This window comes from Camelus bactrianus, chromosome 10, assembly GCF_048773025.1.
Source record: "Camelus bactrianus isolate YW-2024 breed Bactrian camel chromosome 10, ASM4877302v1, whole genome shotgun sequence".
NCBI lineage: Eukaryota > Metazoa > Chordata > Mammalia > Artiodactyla > Camelidae > Camelus > Camelus bactrianus.
In genome coordinates this window covers 37319447-37334574 of record NC_133548.1, presented here as the reverse complement: position 1 = coordinate 37334574, position 15128 = coordinate 37319447, and the positions used below count along the sequence as shown (strand labels likewise).

General features: G+C 45.7%; 1 long non-coding RNA gene across 1 annotated transcript in view; it reads left to right on the top strand.

Moving 5' to 3' along the window:
* The window catches only part of LOC141578855 (uncharacterized), a 260746-nt gene that overhangs the window by 159093 nt on the left and 86525 nt on the right, over positions 1–15128 (top strand). Inside the window, exon 3 of the long non-coding RNA XR_012509674.1 lies at positions 7508–7577. This is a non-coding gene — a long non-coding RNA (uncharacterized LOC141578855). The remainder of the gene's footprint in view (positions 1–7507; positions 7578–15128) is intronic.

Below are 15128 nucleotides of genomic sequence, written 5' to 3'. Positions count from 1 at the left end.
AGAGATGATTTTTAAAATAATGAGTGGAGAAAAGCAATAAATTCTCAGTTGCCCTTATTTAGCAATACAGGCATAGAGCAGAAAGCATTGGTCCTAGTAGATGCAATAACTTTGCAGGCTTTCTGGCTGTCTGATTTTTAGAAGCTCTTCTGAACAAATCTCCTAACCCCTGAGCCATATCAAGAGGCAGCACAGCACGTGGTGAACATCACAGACTCCAGTGCCAGTTGGCCTGGGTTTGACTCCTTGCTCTTTACCTGCTTGGCCAGGTTAGTTAAACATTTGCAAAATGGAGCCAGTAATAATACCCATGGTTGGTTGCAGTAAGGGTTCAAGCAAATAATACATGTAAGGAATTAAAAGACTATCTAGCATATAAGTAGGGGTCCGTGTTAATGATTAGAATTACTAGTGCATGATCTGGCATGGTGTTCTTCCTCCCCTTCCTTCCAGGACAGCCCCATCATGGTGGCTCCCACTTGTATGTGGTGGTAACAAAGCAAACTTCACAAGAGAGTCAGGAGACTTGCATAGAAATAGACCCTAAGGAAGACTGTGAATAAGATCCGGCAGGCTTCTATGAAAAGATCTGAGCTAAAAATTTGGAGCCAGGTCAACCTGGGTTTAAAATCTGGGTCTTCTGATGATTGGCTGGCTTTATGACCTTAAGCAAGATCTCAGAGCCTCAGAATATTCATGTATACCTATGTGTGAACTTTTGCTCATTAAAGAGTAAAAGTGCAAGTAAAGAACTCTTCCTCTTGTGATATTTAAACTTCTTAACTGGTGGTCTGCATAGTTCCAAGGCCACTCTGAATTGATGGACTGGCTAGGTCCATGAAATTTTATTTGGGGGACCAGTATAATAATCCACCCTAAAGCTTCGTGGCTTAAAACACAACCATTTGCTTTAGCTGATGACTCTGAGGGTTGCCAATTGGTCTGGGCTCAGCTGGGCAGTTCTGCTGGTTGCAAATGGTTCACACCCACATCTGCAGTCAAGTGAGAGTTTTGCTTTGCTGTTGGGAGTTAGGTGGCTGTTGGTTGGGGTGATGAAGGCAATGAGCTACATGGCTCTCAGCAGACTAGCCCAGGCTTGATTACATGGTGGCAGTCATAGGGTTGCAAGAGAAGCAAAAGAGAATAAGCCCCAATATATAAGCAGTTTTCAGGTTTCTACTGTGTCACAATAGCCAAAGCAAATCATGTGGCCAAACCCTGAGTAAGTACATGGGGAACTTCCCAAGGGTCCGGGTGCAGGGTGGTGTGAATCCGCCTGGAGGCGTTACTACAGCAATCTACCACAAGCACAATGAAGCCTGTTCTGGGAGAAGTTCTGAAACTAGCACTTTGTATATATGAGGCTGAAGTGACGTTCCTCTCAATGAACTCCAAGGAGATATGATTCAGTCCATAAGTCTGAACAAATAGTTTGAATGATGAAATTCTTTTCTTCTCAACCAATTGAAAGGTTGGATTTTGCATATGGATTTTCTTAGTCTGTGAATTAGGGTCCCAGAATAGGAGGTTTCTAAGTCTCTTTAAACTCTGGCATTCTGTGAATCTATGCTTTTCCATTCAACCTAGAGAATAGTTGAAGCCCAGTGCAGGAAAAGTTCTGTTTCCTCCTGCAATGAGGTAGACAGGAAATTTCAGTCCAATACAAGAAGCAACTGGTCAACCATGATTGTGTGACCATGGATTAAAATGCCTCAAGAAGTGGTGAGCCTTCTGTTAGAGGAGGTAATCAAGCACAGAATGGACAGCCATTTTTCCCAAGACGGATGTGAAGCTGTGGTCCTAACTGTATGTGTGTGAGGGATGTCAGAATTGTCTTATTGCTCCTAGGGATTCTGATGCCTACCTAAGAGGCTGGACACACAGAAAAGTGGAATTGTCCTCATATTAGGTAAAAAAAAAATAGATCTATACAACAAAAACAACAACAAATGAGCACATACTATAAGCAAACTAAAAACTTTGATATCCTATACATTTCTTTACTTTTTTATTACCAGTAACTGCTTTTTACGAAGGGGAGAACAAAAACTCGGAGAGATAAGAACATTTGCTCAGAATCAACCCAAACTAGTAAGTGTCTGAGGGATTCTTTCACTACATTCTTGATGACCTGCTTTCTTTCCTTCTTTCCTTCCAGCATTGATTCATTTGTTCAGTCTGTCACCCTTTGATGCTCATCCTGGGTGAAATTTCTGTTAAGTGTTAAGAAGAATAGACATTTGTTATTCTCAGAACACATGTACGCCTCAAGTTCCACTCCTGAAGGTTTTGGTGAGAATGAAATCAGATAATATATGTAAAACCCTTAAGCAGTAGCTGGTACCTAGAAATCATTCCATGAAGGCTGGTTAATATTATTTTGGGAAAAAAAGACAGAGAGCTTTTGAAACTGAGCCTGAGCTCAGAGAATCGGAGATGTCCAGTCAGAAAGAAAAACACACAGAAGGTTAGAGGCAGACCAGAGCCCTGAATCCTTGAATTCTATGGTTGTGGCAGGAACCCCGGGGAGGGAAGGGCATCCTGAGCAGAGGACACCTCAGGGGAAGCTGATGGAGCAGGAGTGCATCCTGGGGGGCACCCCTCCCACCAGTGCAGGCTCGCCTCCTCCCCTGACTCAAGCCAGGAATGTTCTGGAGCTTGCTAAGAGGGTGTGCCACCAAGACCACAGTGGGGACCTCTGCTCCCTTGAGACAGTGCCCAGAGTAAGCTTGAGATGGAGGAGTTAATCTTCTCTCCTGGGCACATGCCCCCTCCAGCCCCTCCAGATGGTCCTCTTGGGCAAGACCTAAGACACCTCCACACAGGCTGCCTCTCACAGTGACCAGCATATGGTCCCCAGAAAACACTCAAATAAATTTTGTCCTGGCAAACTCCAGGAGTGCAGGTCACACCCAGCTTCTCCTTCACTCTGAGGACACACCAGCTAATCCAGTCTGGTTCTAAAGCATGTCAGACCCTGGCCACCCCACATCAGGCTCTTTGTATGGTCTCCTGGGAGCCCCTCTCCCTTGTTCTGGATGCAGATCCTCATGGAAGAATGTGCTCTCGGAGGAGGGGTGAACGGCTGAAGGGAGGACAGAATTTCCTTGAGAAGAAGATTCCTGCAATTGTTTAAAAGCAATCTGCAGATAAGGCAATTCTTAATGCTGGTGAGAGATTAGAGGGAGCAGAGTGAAATGGATGATGGAAGCATCAGATGAAAACAAAGAGAGATCGAGCAGGTGGTCTACCTTCTCATGCACTTGCACTCTGAAGAATCTACAGCCCTGGCTGACCCTGCCTCCAGCTTCACTCTCATCTGCTGTTGAGGCTGGGCTCTTCCCGGCCCAGACCCACAGCTGCAGGCCCAGGTCTACAGGGGAGCATTCCGCAGAGGCTGCCTTCTCTCCAAAGCACTTTAGCACCTTGGAGCCATGGCAGTCACAGAAGTAGTTTCAAGGACCCCAGAAAAAAGATTTGGCACAAAGGAGGAAAACACCAGCATTCAGGGTCTGGCTTGTGCTTCCTGCTTGTGCCGAGGGCTTTTCATACAGAATTCCATTTCAATAGGGAGGCAAAAAAAAGATAATTCTATACCATCCTTGGGACAGCTTGGTGTCTTAGTTAACCAGATATTCTTTTTCTGTTCTCTCTGCATGGTTCTTTATGCCCTGAATGCCCTTCTCCAGCATCCCCACATCTGCAAAGCCCATCTGTCCTTACGGACCCTACTTACATCCTACCCTCTCCACGAAGCCTCCCCTGATCCTTCTTCTGCCACCACCACCACCACTAGGTCAGAAATCATTTCATGCACTTACTCATGCTGTGCCGTAGTCTCCTGATCTGTAAAATGGGTGTAATAATAGTATCTGCTCCATAAAGTTATGATAGGAGTTGGTAAGAACACTTAGAATGAAGTTTAGCATACAAGCAAAGCTCAGTCATCATGATAACTTGCTGTTGTTATCAATGGATTTGATTTCTCCCCTGTGCTACACCAGCAGATTTTGGAGGCAGGGCAGGGATGAGGTCTTACTCATCTCTGAGCCCAGGAGCCGACTTGATACACAACAGATATTCAGGCTCAGAAGAATGTTTGTGGGATGAGTGAGTGCAGGAGTGGTAGGGGCTAATGATAAAAGCCATTCTTGCACCAACAGACAGATCGCTCCTTACCCCTCCCTCTGCCTGGTCATCTTTTTGGACCACCTAGTACTATAATGCTATGCGAGGCAAACTGTCCTGGTGCTGGCTCTTGGCATCCTTGCCTTTAAACAGCCACCAGGGAGTTGCGGCCACTGCTGTGCAGGCTCACAGCATCATCGAAGCTGCCCTGGGGGCTCTGCTTCTCCAGGTCTGATACAGACATAACCTGTGTTCCTGGCAAAGTAGGGGCTCAGCGTTTCTGCAGTCCCAGCCCTGCCTGGGGCCTCCATTAAAGCAACGAGTGTGGCACACTTGACTTTTTACCTTGTCTCTCCTGCTTCTCAGCACGGATGGTTCGCAAAGGATGTCAGACTTTGAATTTCTTATCATGTTGTTTATATCTAATAAGTGACTCGCCCCATTTTTTTAAAAGTCAGCTTTTAAAAATACTGTGTTTGAACATCTGTCAAGGGCTGGGGATTAGCTGAATAGGCACTGGATGCCAGGATATTATATTCTCTCTTATCCTTTATACTGTAATTATCTTGATCCTCAAACAACTCAGCACCAGTTACAACCACTTTCGCAGACTTGTTGTTGCTGCAAATTCAAAAAATTATTTTATTTGAATCTAAATTAAACTGATATGTAACAAGGTTTTTTTTCCCCATGCTAAGTCTCAAAAAACAGTATCTGCAGATGATTAAAAAACAGTAAAACATGGACAATTTCAAAGTTTATTTCAAGAATAAACTCATGAAAATTCATCTAATTATGCAGCAGTGTACCAAAAATAATCTTTTCCAAACCTAAATTTGTTTAACAAAACACACAGTCAGCTAAGCCAAATGAAAGCAAACGTGTGTTTATGCCACAGTCACCCCTCCCTCTGGTGCTCGAGTGGGCACGAGGCCTTGGCAGGGCTCAGAAGCCGGTTGGAGGCATCTGTGTGCTGAGCTGGGCTTGTCATTGTTTCCAACGAGGGGGCCGTTGGCATCCACTGGTCACAGAGATGGAGCCTGTTGTGAGTGGCCTCTGTCACTGGCCATGAGCAGAGCTGAGATGTGGAGAGCTTACAGCATTGAACTCTCAGGAACTTAGGGGGCAGGAGACGCTCACAAAATATCACGCACATGAATGCACGCACACTCAGGCTGCGTCAGCCACTTAGTATTATTAGCAGTGATGACAGTTACCATGTATGGTGCTCTTGCTCTGGGTCAGGTATTTATTCAAGGGTCTTGCGTTCATTTTATCGTCTGATCCATGGAACAAAACTGGGAGCTGGTTGTTGCTGCTCCTACATTACAGATGCAGACACTGAGGTTCAAAGGTAAATTGCCTTCATAAGATCACGCAAGTAATTGGCTGAGCTGAGATGGAATCTGTCTGCCTTGTAGAGCCATGTTCTTATCTGCTTAATCCTACCATGTCACTTCAGCCCCGGACCAGCCTCTTTGGGGAATCCATGGGAATCCCAGCTCTCCTAATGTAGACAAGTTCCTTGTTACTCTCGGTGTCTCAATATACTCATCTACAAAATGGAGAACACAAAAACTTAGGACATAGTAAAAATTCAGAAAGTTATAAAATATTATTCCATTAGACTGTATACTTTCAGAGGGCAGGAATGTGTCTATTTTATTCACAATTGTATCTCTTGTACCTCCCATAATAGGAACTCTCACAGTGCATGGCACATAATGTTCATTAAGGTGTAGGAAGTGAAAGAATAAGGGAGGTGTCCTCCTGATATGTTGTTTGCAGTCTATTTGGGAAGAGAAAATTAACCAGTGTGAACAAAAGAGAGAAAAAAATACCAGTGAACATATCATTAAAGGGATGTGGATTACCTGCCAGGTGACTCATCAGCAGTGTCACATTGGAATTGTCCACCACCAAGCCTTAGACACTGCGTTCTGGACACAGTTTCCTAGCTGTGTGGCACAGGCAAGGTTTTGAACCTGTCTGAGTTTCTGTTGTCGGAGGGGAATCCTAATGGTCTTACTCTGCTTTTCCCCTTGTATGGTTGTATGGATCCCCTCAAATACAGAAAGTCACATGCTGTATCAAATGTCATGACCATCTATTTTGACAATGAGAATGGGGAAATGAGGCTGAACCTGCTGGAGGAAATGGTTAGAAGTTAAAACTAGGAAGGAAGAGCCACATTTTGCTGTAAATTAGAATGGATTCTAGGAGGAGTATCAGATTCAGAGCCTGTGTTTCCAGAAGCCACAGCATCCTGGGGGTTCTCACTCACTCTATCACTTGCCACCCAGTGGCAATATTAGGCACTCACTAAATATTTTTTAAAATTTGGTTCATTTGCCTTAATCGAAATATGTGAATTGGATTGAATGGAATGGAATGAGTTCAAAACCTAAATAAAACCCACCTCCACCCAACACAAATAAAATTAAATCATCAAATCGACTGTCTTCTCACGTTCCATGATCTGTCCACCACCGTACCTTTTCTCTAACTGAAGCAGAAAAGGTGATGAAGGAACCCGGCTGCTGGGAAGGTGCTGGACACCAAGGAGGAAGGGGTTGGGGATTTCCAGGGAAACAGGAGAGTCCCATATCCCTCAAATTACTTGAAAAGTGCTTTCCAAAATTGGCTTAACCAATGAGGGTCTTTAATTCCAGCATTTATGTATCAATTCAATGAATCTTTTTCATTCCTGCTGAGTACATGGCACTGTGCTAGTCCCTGGGTCTTCAGGCTTTTTTAACATTTTCTCTTTGTTACCTTGAGCACGTCCCTTCAACTTTTTGATCCTTAGTTTATTTATCTGTAAAATTGACATCATTTTTTATGCCTTCCAGAGTTCATAGGAAGATCGAATGAGATTAAAAAGCTTAGCTCACTACCTGACATATAGTGATTATTTTAAAAGAAATGGTAGTTAAAGAATTAAAGATTAAAAAAGGGACAGATCTCTGGATCTAATAGTGGGATAAGTCATAGGAAGAACTAAATACTGTCAGAAGTTGAAAGCAATGCATGCTTGTGCAAAACAGACCTGGTGATGCCACTTCCCTGCTGGAAAACCTTCCCCTGCCCACTGTTCCATTCTTATTGAGCCCAAACTCCTGGTGGGCTACTCTCCAGACCAGCTCTCACAGCCTTGACCCCTGCCCCTGCAATATGCCTTCCTCTTCTGCCACATGCCTTCCTCTTCTGCCACACATGGATTTGATTGGTTAGTCTTTGAAGAGACTGTGTTCTTTCAGGCCTCCCTGCAACTTGGGAAAGTCCCAGTAATTCAGCAAGACCTGGCTAATGTCAGCCCCTCTGGGAGAACTTGTCCTCTTGTCCTGGCTGAACTCTGTTCCCTCCTCTTGCCCCGCAGAACTCAGACAGACAGTTGATGCAGTGTTCATCTGTGGGCCAGCTTTCTGGTAGACCAAGAGCTTCTTGAGGTAAGAGTCTGTCCTTTACTGATCCTTGTGTCTGTGGGGTCTAGACCAATGCCTGATACAGGGGCCTTTGGTGATCAGTGAGATAGAAGGACGTAAGCAGACAGGCAAGAAGAGAACAAGAGGTTGTGGACAGCAGTTCCTAAAGGTGGAGTTGGGTCCAGAGACTGGCTACGAAGACTCACCTGGAGAAATTCTGCAAACAAAACAAAATAAACTGCCCCCGCCCCCCCCCCCCCCACATTTCCACCCTCCTGAGATTCGGTCCGTGGGTGGGGCCAAGCAAGGATGGATTTACCTTGAAGCTAATGAAGTATAAGTTTCAGGATCCTTTATCTACACAGCCCCTTTTAGGATCCCAGGACGAGCTTCAGCAATTTCTTATTCTTAATTTTATATTTTTTAAAGTGTCCTCCACAGAGAATGAGCTTAGACCTCACAAAACCTGGACCAATCTCTGGCCCCAGGATCTGGAGTTTAAATAAGCTGGTCATGTGATTCCAATACACAGAGAGGGTTGGGGATCACTTGCTACGCAATGTGCAGTTCACAGACCAGAAGCATCAACATCATGGCTCAGTGTGTTAGAAATGCAGAATCTCAGCCCCCCCTCAGACCCACTGTATCTGAGTCTCCATTTTCATAAGATATCTGGGCTATTCATATTAAAAAAATCACATTCAAATTAAAATTTGTGACGTGCTGCTCTAGTAGTTTCTCTGAGAGAAAAATTATTTCCAGCTGTGAGATCAGGGAGGCCTTCCTGGAGGAGATGATCTCTGAACTGGGCCCTAAAGTATTTGGGCAGTGTTTGGGTGTGTGAAGTGCATTCCAGCAGAGGGCGCAGCATCAGTAGACTCATGGAGATGGGGAGTATGAGGATGTATACAAGTATCCGGGGCCTTTGGGGTGAAATAGACAAGAACATTGTCAGTAAGCTGTCTGGAGTGGGAATGAAAGAGGCAGGCAGCTGTGGAGGCACACACAGGCTGGGTTAAGGATTCTAGTGGGTAGAAATGTGGAACATTTGTGTTTTGGTCCAAAAGATATGAGAGATCAAGCTGCAAAAGCAAAATGTCCCCTGGGAAAGGGAAGAGGGCACCGATACTCATTCATACTCTGGTACAAATTATTTATGCCCAAGACTTTCCCCAAAGAAATAAAAGAAGGGAAGGGACAAGAAGCCAGGAGAGAGAGCTGAGAGAAAGTACTGGGAGACACTAATACTTCCCCCAACCCTGGAGGGCTAGTGAGAATCTCAATACTGCTCCCACACTGGGAACTCCATGAATATTGGCTGATTGTGGCTTGAAAAGGGGGGAATTCTGGCGTGGTCCAGATTGAGTCCTGTGAATTCCTCATCACTCTGTACTCCTTTCAGGCTCCACCCCTGCTGCTTCCTCTATTTAACTCACTCCTGTAGCCCCAACAAAACCTCCCTGCTGGGTTGTTAGAAAGATTAAAGGGGATAATACAGCAAAGTGCCAGGAATATATTAGGATCTGAAAAAGTGCATGTAATCTTTTGAACTTGGAGTCAGAGCTCATGATTCATCCATTTTTCTACCCTATACCTGGTTCAAGTTCTAACACAGAGTAGATTTTCAATGACAGCTTGATGGAAAAAATGGCCATGATACCAGCTAGTGGGAAACTCATTAGAACTTGGCCTTACGGGTTTTGTCAAGGGTTGTGATACTATACAAACTTTAATAACGCAAACCAGTAACAATTTAATTTGCACTTGCTCTGTGTCAGTCACTGTGCTAAGCATTTTACATATATTATTTTATCTAATCCCGTTGTACAGATGAGGAAAAGGAAACTTCGAGGTGTTGAGCATCTTGCTCAAAGTCCCACTGCTATTAAGAGGCAGAGCTGGAGATAGAACTGAGCGCAAGTGTGAGATCAGTGCCACTCAACTGTGAAGCCTGTTGTGAGTGTCACAGGTGAAACAGGTTCCACCAAGAAATCTACATTTGGTATCTCCCCATCACCACCCCACCTTATGCAGATGCTAGGGAGAGTCAACATCACGTTTCCTACTGATGGAACTATACCTCACAGAGTTAGAGACAGAGAAAAGATTAAGGAATGAAGGGAAAATCAAGTGCAATTTGCTGCCTTTTAGATGCTAAAATGTAGGCCCAGAGAGGTTGTTTGACTTGCTCAAGGGAACACAGCATGAGAGTGGAAGGGTTGGGTTCCAGGTAAGGTTTCTTGGCTCTTACAATATGGTTCTTACATTAAGATAAAAACAAACATAAGAAAAAAAAAAAAGATTATCTTGTTTTGTTCTACCCTCACTTTTTCAAAATTTTCCCCTGCACCAGCTCTCTCTTCTCTCTCTATCTCTTTTATTCGTTTATTTATATATTCAGCAAGTATTTATTGAGACAGTAGAGTGAAATGAGTTACATTCAGGGAAGAGACAAGAAAGAGATAGGAATTTAGGGATAAGAAGGAGTTAAAAAGCAAGAAAGAAAAAAAAAAAAAAGAAAGAAAGGAGCCAAAAAAGGAATACCAAAAGTAGAAAGGAAGGAAGAGAGAGGGGAGAGGGAGGAGAGAGAAATGGGAGAGGAAGGAAGGAAGGAAAGAGAAAACAACATTAACTGAGCACATCCTCGGTGACAGGCACTCTCCTAAGCAGGTTGCACATGTTAATTTATTTAAACCAAACAGAAATCCTATGATGTAGTCACTTTCATTATGCCCATTTCACAGCTGAGGCACTTGTGGCACAGTGACCTTAAGTAAATTGCCCAAGGTCAGAGAGCTGGAAGGTGGCAAGGCCAATATATAACATAGCAGGTCTGGCTCCAGAGAACTTGCTGGGGCCTATGGTGGTCTTTGTGTTGAAATGTCCCCCAATTGCCCTGATGGCCACTGGAAGGGAAGTAGATACCAACAGTAGGCCCGACAGTGTTCCTGAGAGTCTTTCTCCTTAGTTATTTTCTGGAAAGCCACTCTGCCTGGTTTGCCAGGGACCATCAGCCCCAGGGCATGAAGAGGGGAGTACATGGCATGTGGCGAACAGAGCATCCAGAGAGGGGGACAGGTCATGTGATTTAGAGCCAGGGAGCGGGGACTTAGCTGTGTCCCTGCCATTCACTAGCTGTGACATATGACGAGTCAATTCACCTCTTCAGCTATTCGGCTCCTCATCCGGAGAATGGGAGCAATAGTTAATTCTACCTTATGGAGTTTATTACATCAAAAGGCAAAACCAAAGAGAAACCAAACATAGCCATCAACCCTCTCTGCTTATTTTGTGTAAATGTTTGTTAAAAAAAGAAAGAAGTCCTGTGGGAAGCCTGAGTCTAGGATGAGGAAGACGGAAAAGAACCCAACGAGGAAGAAAGGCTTAGGAGGTGAGCCCTCTGTGGGTAATCCTAAGAGGACAGATTATTTTGGAAGGACTCGAAAGGACCCAGGTGATAGTTAATTGTCTCTGGAATAAATGAATGGTTATAGTCAGCCATTCACTCAGTACATACTTATTGAATGTTTCTCACGTGCCAATCACAGTGCTAGACACTGGGGTGCAGTGGTTTAAAGAACAGACATGGTCCTGATTTTCATAGAGCTTGCAGTCTGCAGAGTCAGACACTGAACAAAAACATACAGAATGTTAATGCATTATTATAAATGGTGACATGTGCTATGAGTCAAAGGAAGAGAATAATTTTCTATAAGAGAAAATGGTACTGGATAGGTGGGGATACACTAGAGGCCTCAATACCCTATTTTCCCCATTCTCCCCCCCTCCCACCCTCACTACACCTACCCCTGGCCCCTGCTTTACCTCCCGCCACCCACCAACTGCTATTCAAAAGATCCTAGGCCTCTGCTCCATACAGGCTTGTATTATCTTGTTTCAGTGAATATCTTAGTCCGTTCGGGCTGCTATAACAAAATACCACAAACTGGGGTGGCTTATAAACAACGAACGTTTAGTTCTCACGCTTCTGGAAGCTGTGAAGTCCAAGATCCTAGTGTCTGGTGCAGAACCACTTCCTCATTGATGGCAGTCTTCCCACTGGAACCTCCCATGGGGAAGGGGGCAAGGGAGCTTTCTCAGGCTTCTTTTATCAGGGCACTAACCCCATTTATGAGGGCTCTGCCCTCCTGACCTAAACTCCCAAAGGTCCCACCTCTTAATACTATCTCTCTGCGGGTTAGGATTTCAACATGTGAACTGGGGGGACACCAACATTCAGACCATAGCAATGAGCAGTTTTTTGAATGCTCAAGAAAAATATGTGCACATATCCCCAGGTGTCAGGCTGCTTTCATGGCCAGTCTTGGCTGCAGCCTTCTTTGATGGGCTTCCTGCGTATCATTATTATTCCTACTTCTACAGATTTAAAAAAAATGTTCACAATAGTACAATGACTGTCTAAGATGACACAGCCAACAAGGCCACCCTTGAGCTCAGGATGCATGCCCTAAGAGAGGGTGGCGTAAGAGATCCTGACAGTATAGAAAAGGCAGAGGGCGTGCCTGACGCAGAACTAGGTCAGACATCCAGGACAGGATAAGTTCTAACTCTTTGGAAGCTAAAAACAGGGACAATAGCCATTCTCTGGAAGACCCATGACTGGTTCAGTTCGAGTGACCAGAAACTGCCCTTCAAACCCAGAGGCAGGATCTTCAGATCTCTAAAGGGAGCTGTGGCCAGATGCAGGGCAAGGGGCTTCTCCTAGTATCCCTGTTTCCGGAGAGGTGAGGGCCTCAGCCACCCCTTAACAGTGCAAGTCAGGGAACCAGGGCTTCAGGCCAGAGGGACCTGAGCGCTGTCTCCGTGCCACAGCGGCCCAGGGCCTGAGATGGCCTGGAGATCGGCCCCTCCTCGGGGTGGCTTCAGAGGCCGGCAGTAGCCGACCCTGCAGTTCCCAGACGCGGACAGTAGGTGGCAGTGGGTCGTGAGAAATCTCTGTCCTCGCCGGGTCGGGGCTCCAGAGACCCAGCCAGGAGAAAAACGTGGCTGGGCTTCGGCCGTGCAGGAGAGAAACGCCCCCGGGGTGGGGCGAGGGGGCCGTCCCGGGACCCCGGGCTCTGCCCCAGCCAAGGTCAGCGAGGACCTGGGAGGCAGCGCCTGGACCAGGACATGGCGGGCTCCCTGGGGCTCCCAGTGCCCATGAGGTTGTGCTGTCACGGGGAGCCCTTGGGGACTCTGCACCCTGGCGAAGGCCCTGCTCGCTGCCTTCTTAGCTAGAATGTGTGCCCGGCGTGGGAATTTATTTCCTACGCAAATAACTTAAAAAAAAAAATCAAAAACCTGACTAAGAAACTGCCGTTCAGAGAGGTTAAGAGATTTGACTGTGGCCACAGATCCATCTGGGGGCATTGCAAGATTAAAACCCAGTCCTGTCCGATGAGTCTGGCTTTCCTCTACTGTGCCAACACCCAGGGGGAGAAACGCCTGGGTCTAATGTGGGGTGGCTTCTGGTCTGCGTCTGAAACTCTTGGCTCAGCCCCGGTGTGGCCCTGGGCTGGTTTTGCCTCCACTCTGAGGCAGTGTCCAGCGAGGGGAGTAGCTGTGATGGCCTCTGAGTGGCCATCAAGCTCCCTAACTCTCTCCCCAAGCCCTAAATTCACAGCCTCCCCGCGTCCCAGCATTCGGGCAGGGCCAGGCATCTCCTGAGCAAGGACCCTGACAGAGCTGGCTCGCTTCTGCCTCCTCTAATAAGTAATGCCGAATCTCGGCCACTTTCACGACCTGTGACATTTTAAAGCACGTTTACTCTTGGGAATTCGTTAGATCTTTACACGCACCCTATGAGGCAGGCAGAGAAGGGGTGTTTATATTTACATAAGAGAAAACTGAGGCTTCTAAGAGGTGATTTGCCTAAGTCAGTGCTTGGCTGAGCCGGGTCTTGAACCTCAGGTCTTCCCAGCTGCCTCACTTAACCAGGCGGGAGCAGGGGTGATGGTTGGCAAGCTCTCCTGCAGGAAAGGCCACCTCCGAGCCTGCCTCTTCCACTCCCGACGGCGGGTGGGGAGCCGCGGACAAATTAATTCACGCTATCTTTACATTATGTATAATGCTGCATGATTTTATTTTGCTTCATTCCCGATATCTTTTACAGTAATTAGTAGCCGAGTAAAATATAAAAATTAATGCAATATAACACTTTAATGGTAATAATACACCATCCTGTCTAATTAATAAAATCTGTTGTTTCCAAGCACGATTATTTATTTGACAAATTGATAGCACACATCCTGTTCATACCCTCTTTCCCGGCTCCCATCCTTTCAGTTTATTGAATAAAATTGTAGCAGGAAAATAAACAGATTGTCTTCTGACCTGACAAGCAAGTGAGAAATAAACCCCTCACTCAAACGTCTCTAATTGTTCTCAATAATATTCTCTAACACGTGTCCAGATGGGTTAGAAATGAATCTCGATTTCTCCTTCCCCCTTTTTTTTCCCCTCTCTGAATAACTGTATCTCCTTGTTATAGGAAAAGAGACCCATCTCCCCGTTTTCCCTGAGGAGTGTTTGTACTGGGGCGGTTTGGGGAAATGGATTTTGTGATTGTGTTCAGAGATTCCGCTGGCTCTGGGAGGGAGTAATTGCTCCGGCTCTGCCAAGAGAGGAGGTCTGGGCTGCTCTGAGCTACTGCTGCGAAAGAACGCTGAACCCACATCGGAGGCAGCAGGAGAGGAGCTGAAAGGGAGCAGGGAGTAGGCAGACGGGAAGATTGTCATCAGGAGCTGGGAAAACAAAACCTGAAAAGGGGTTAGGGCAGGATACTCAGGCCTGGCAGTATCTGTGGGCGGTGGGTGAGATGCAATGCCCAGTGTTCTCGAGAGTGCGTGGAACTTGGGATGAAACACCGATCTAATTACAAGCCCGAATGTGTACTATTTTATGTATCACAGGGACATTTTATACGCTGTAAAAATATGAAAGCATTTTAAGCTATAAATAGGGATGCCAAAGCAGAGATGCAGAGAGACACAGAGACAGATGGAGAGACAGAGAAAGAGCAAGACAGAAAGACAGGGAAAAAAAAAAAAGGAAGACTCACCATCTGAGGGTTATTTTGAAGCCTTTTTCTCTGAAAGAAAAATTGTGATGCGTTCTGTGTTTGGGGAAAAGCTACGCTATGCCCAGCTTTCAAGCTACATTTGCTGTAATAAAAAAGGAGAAATCTCCAAGTGCACACAGGTCACCCTCTCACGGAAGCTGACCTCAATACACAGGCAAAGGTGTACACACCGCACACACATACATACACACATACACTCTACAGACGCAATGACACATGACACATGTGCACACACCCTGCTGAGCCCAGACCATTGCATCAGTGCACTCTTGCCCCACTGCTGAGACTTCCTGGGCCACCTTGCCTTCCTCTTAGGTCTCAACACTCTGATCTTATTAAACCTGCCCCCACCTTTTCCTCTTGAGCCACTCCCCCACCCCATCACCATTGTGAGCAAATGCATTATTTTAATAACAATTTTGAAAGGAATTTAAATAAGATTTGCAATTCCTAGCATCTCTGGAAGTCCATAAAATAGATGGTTACTGCGAGCT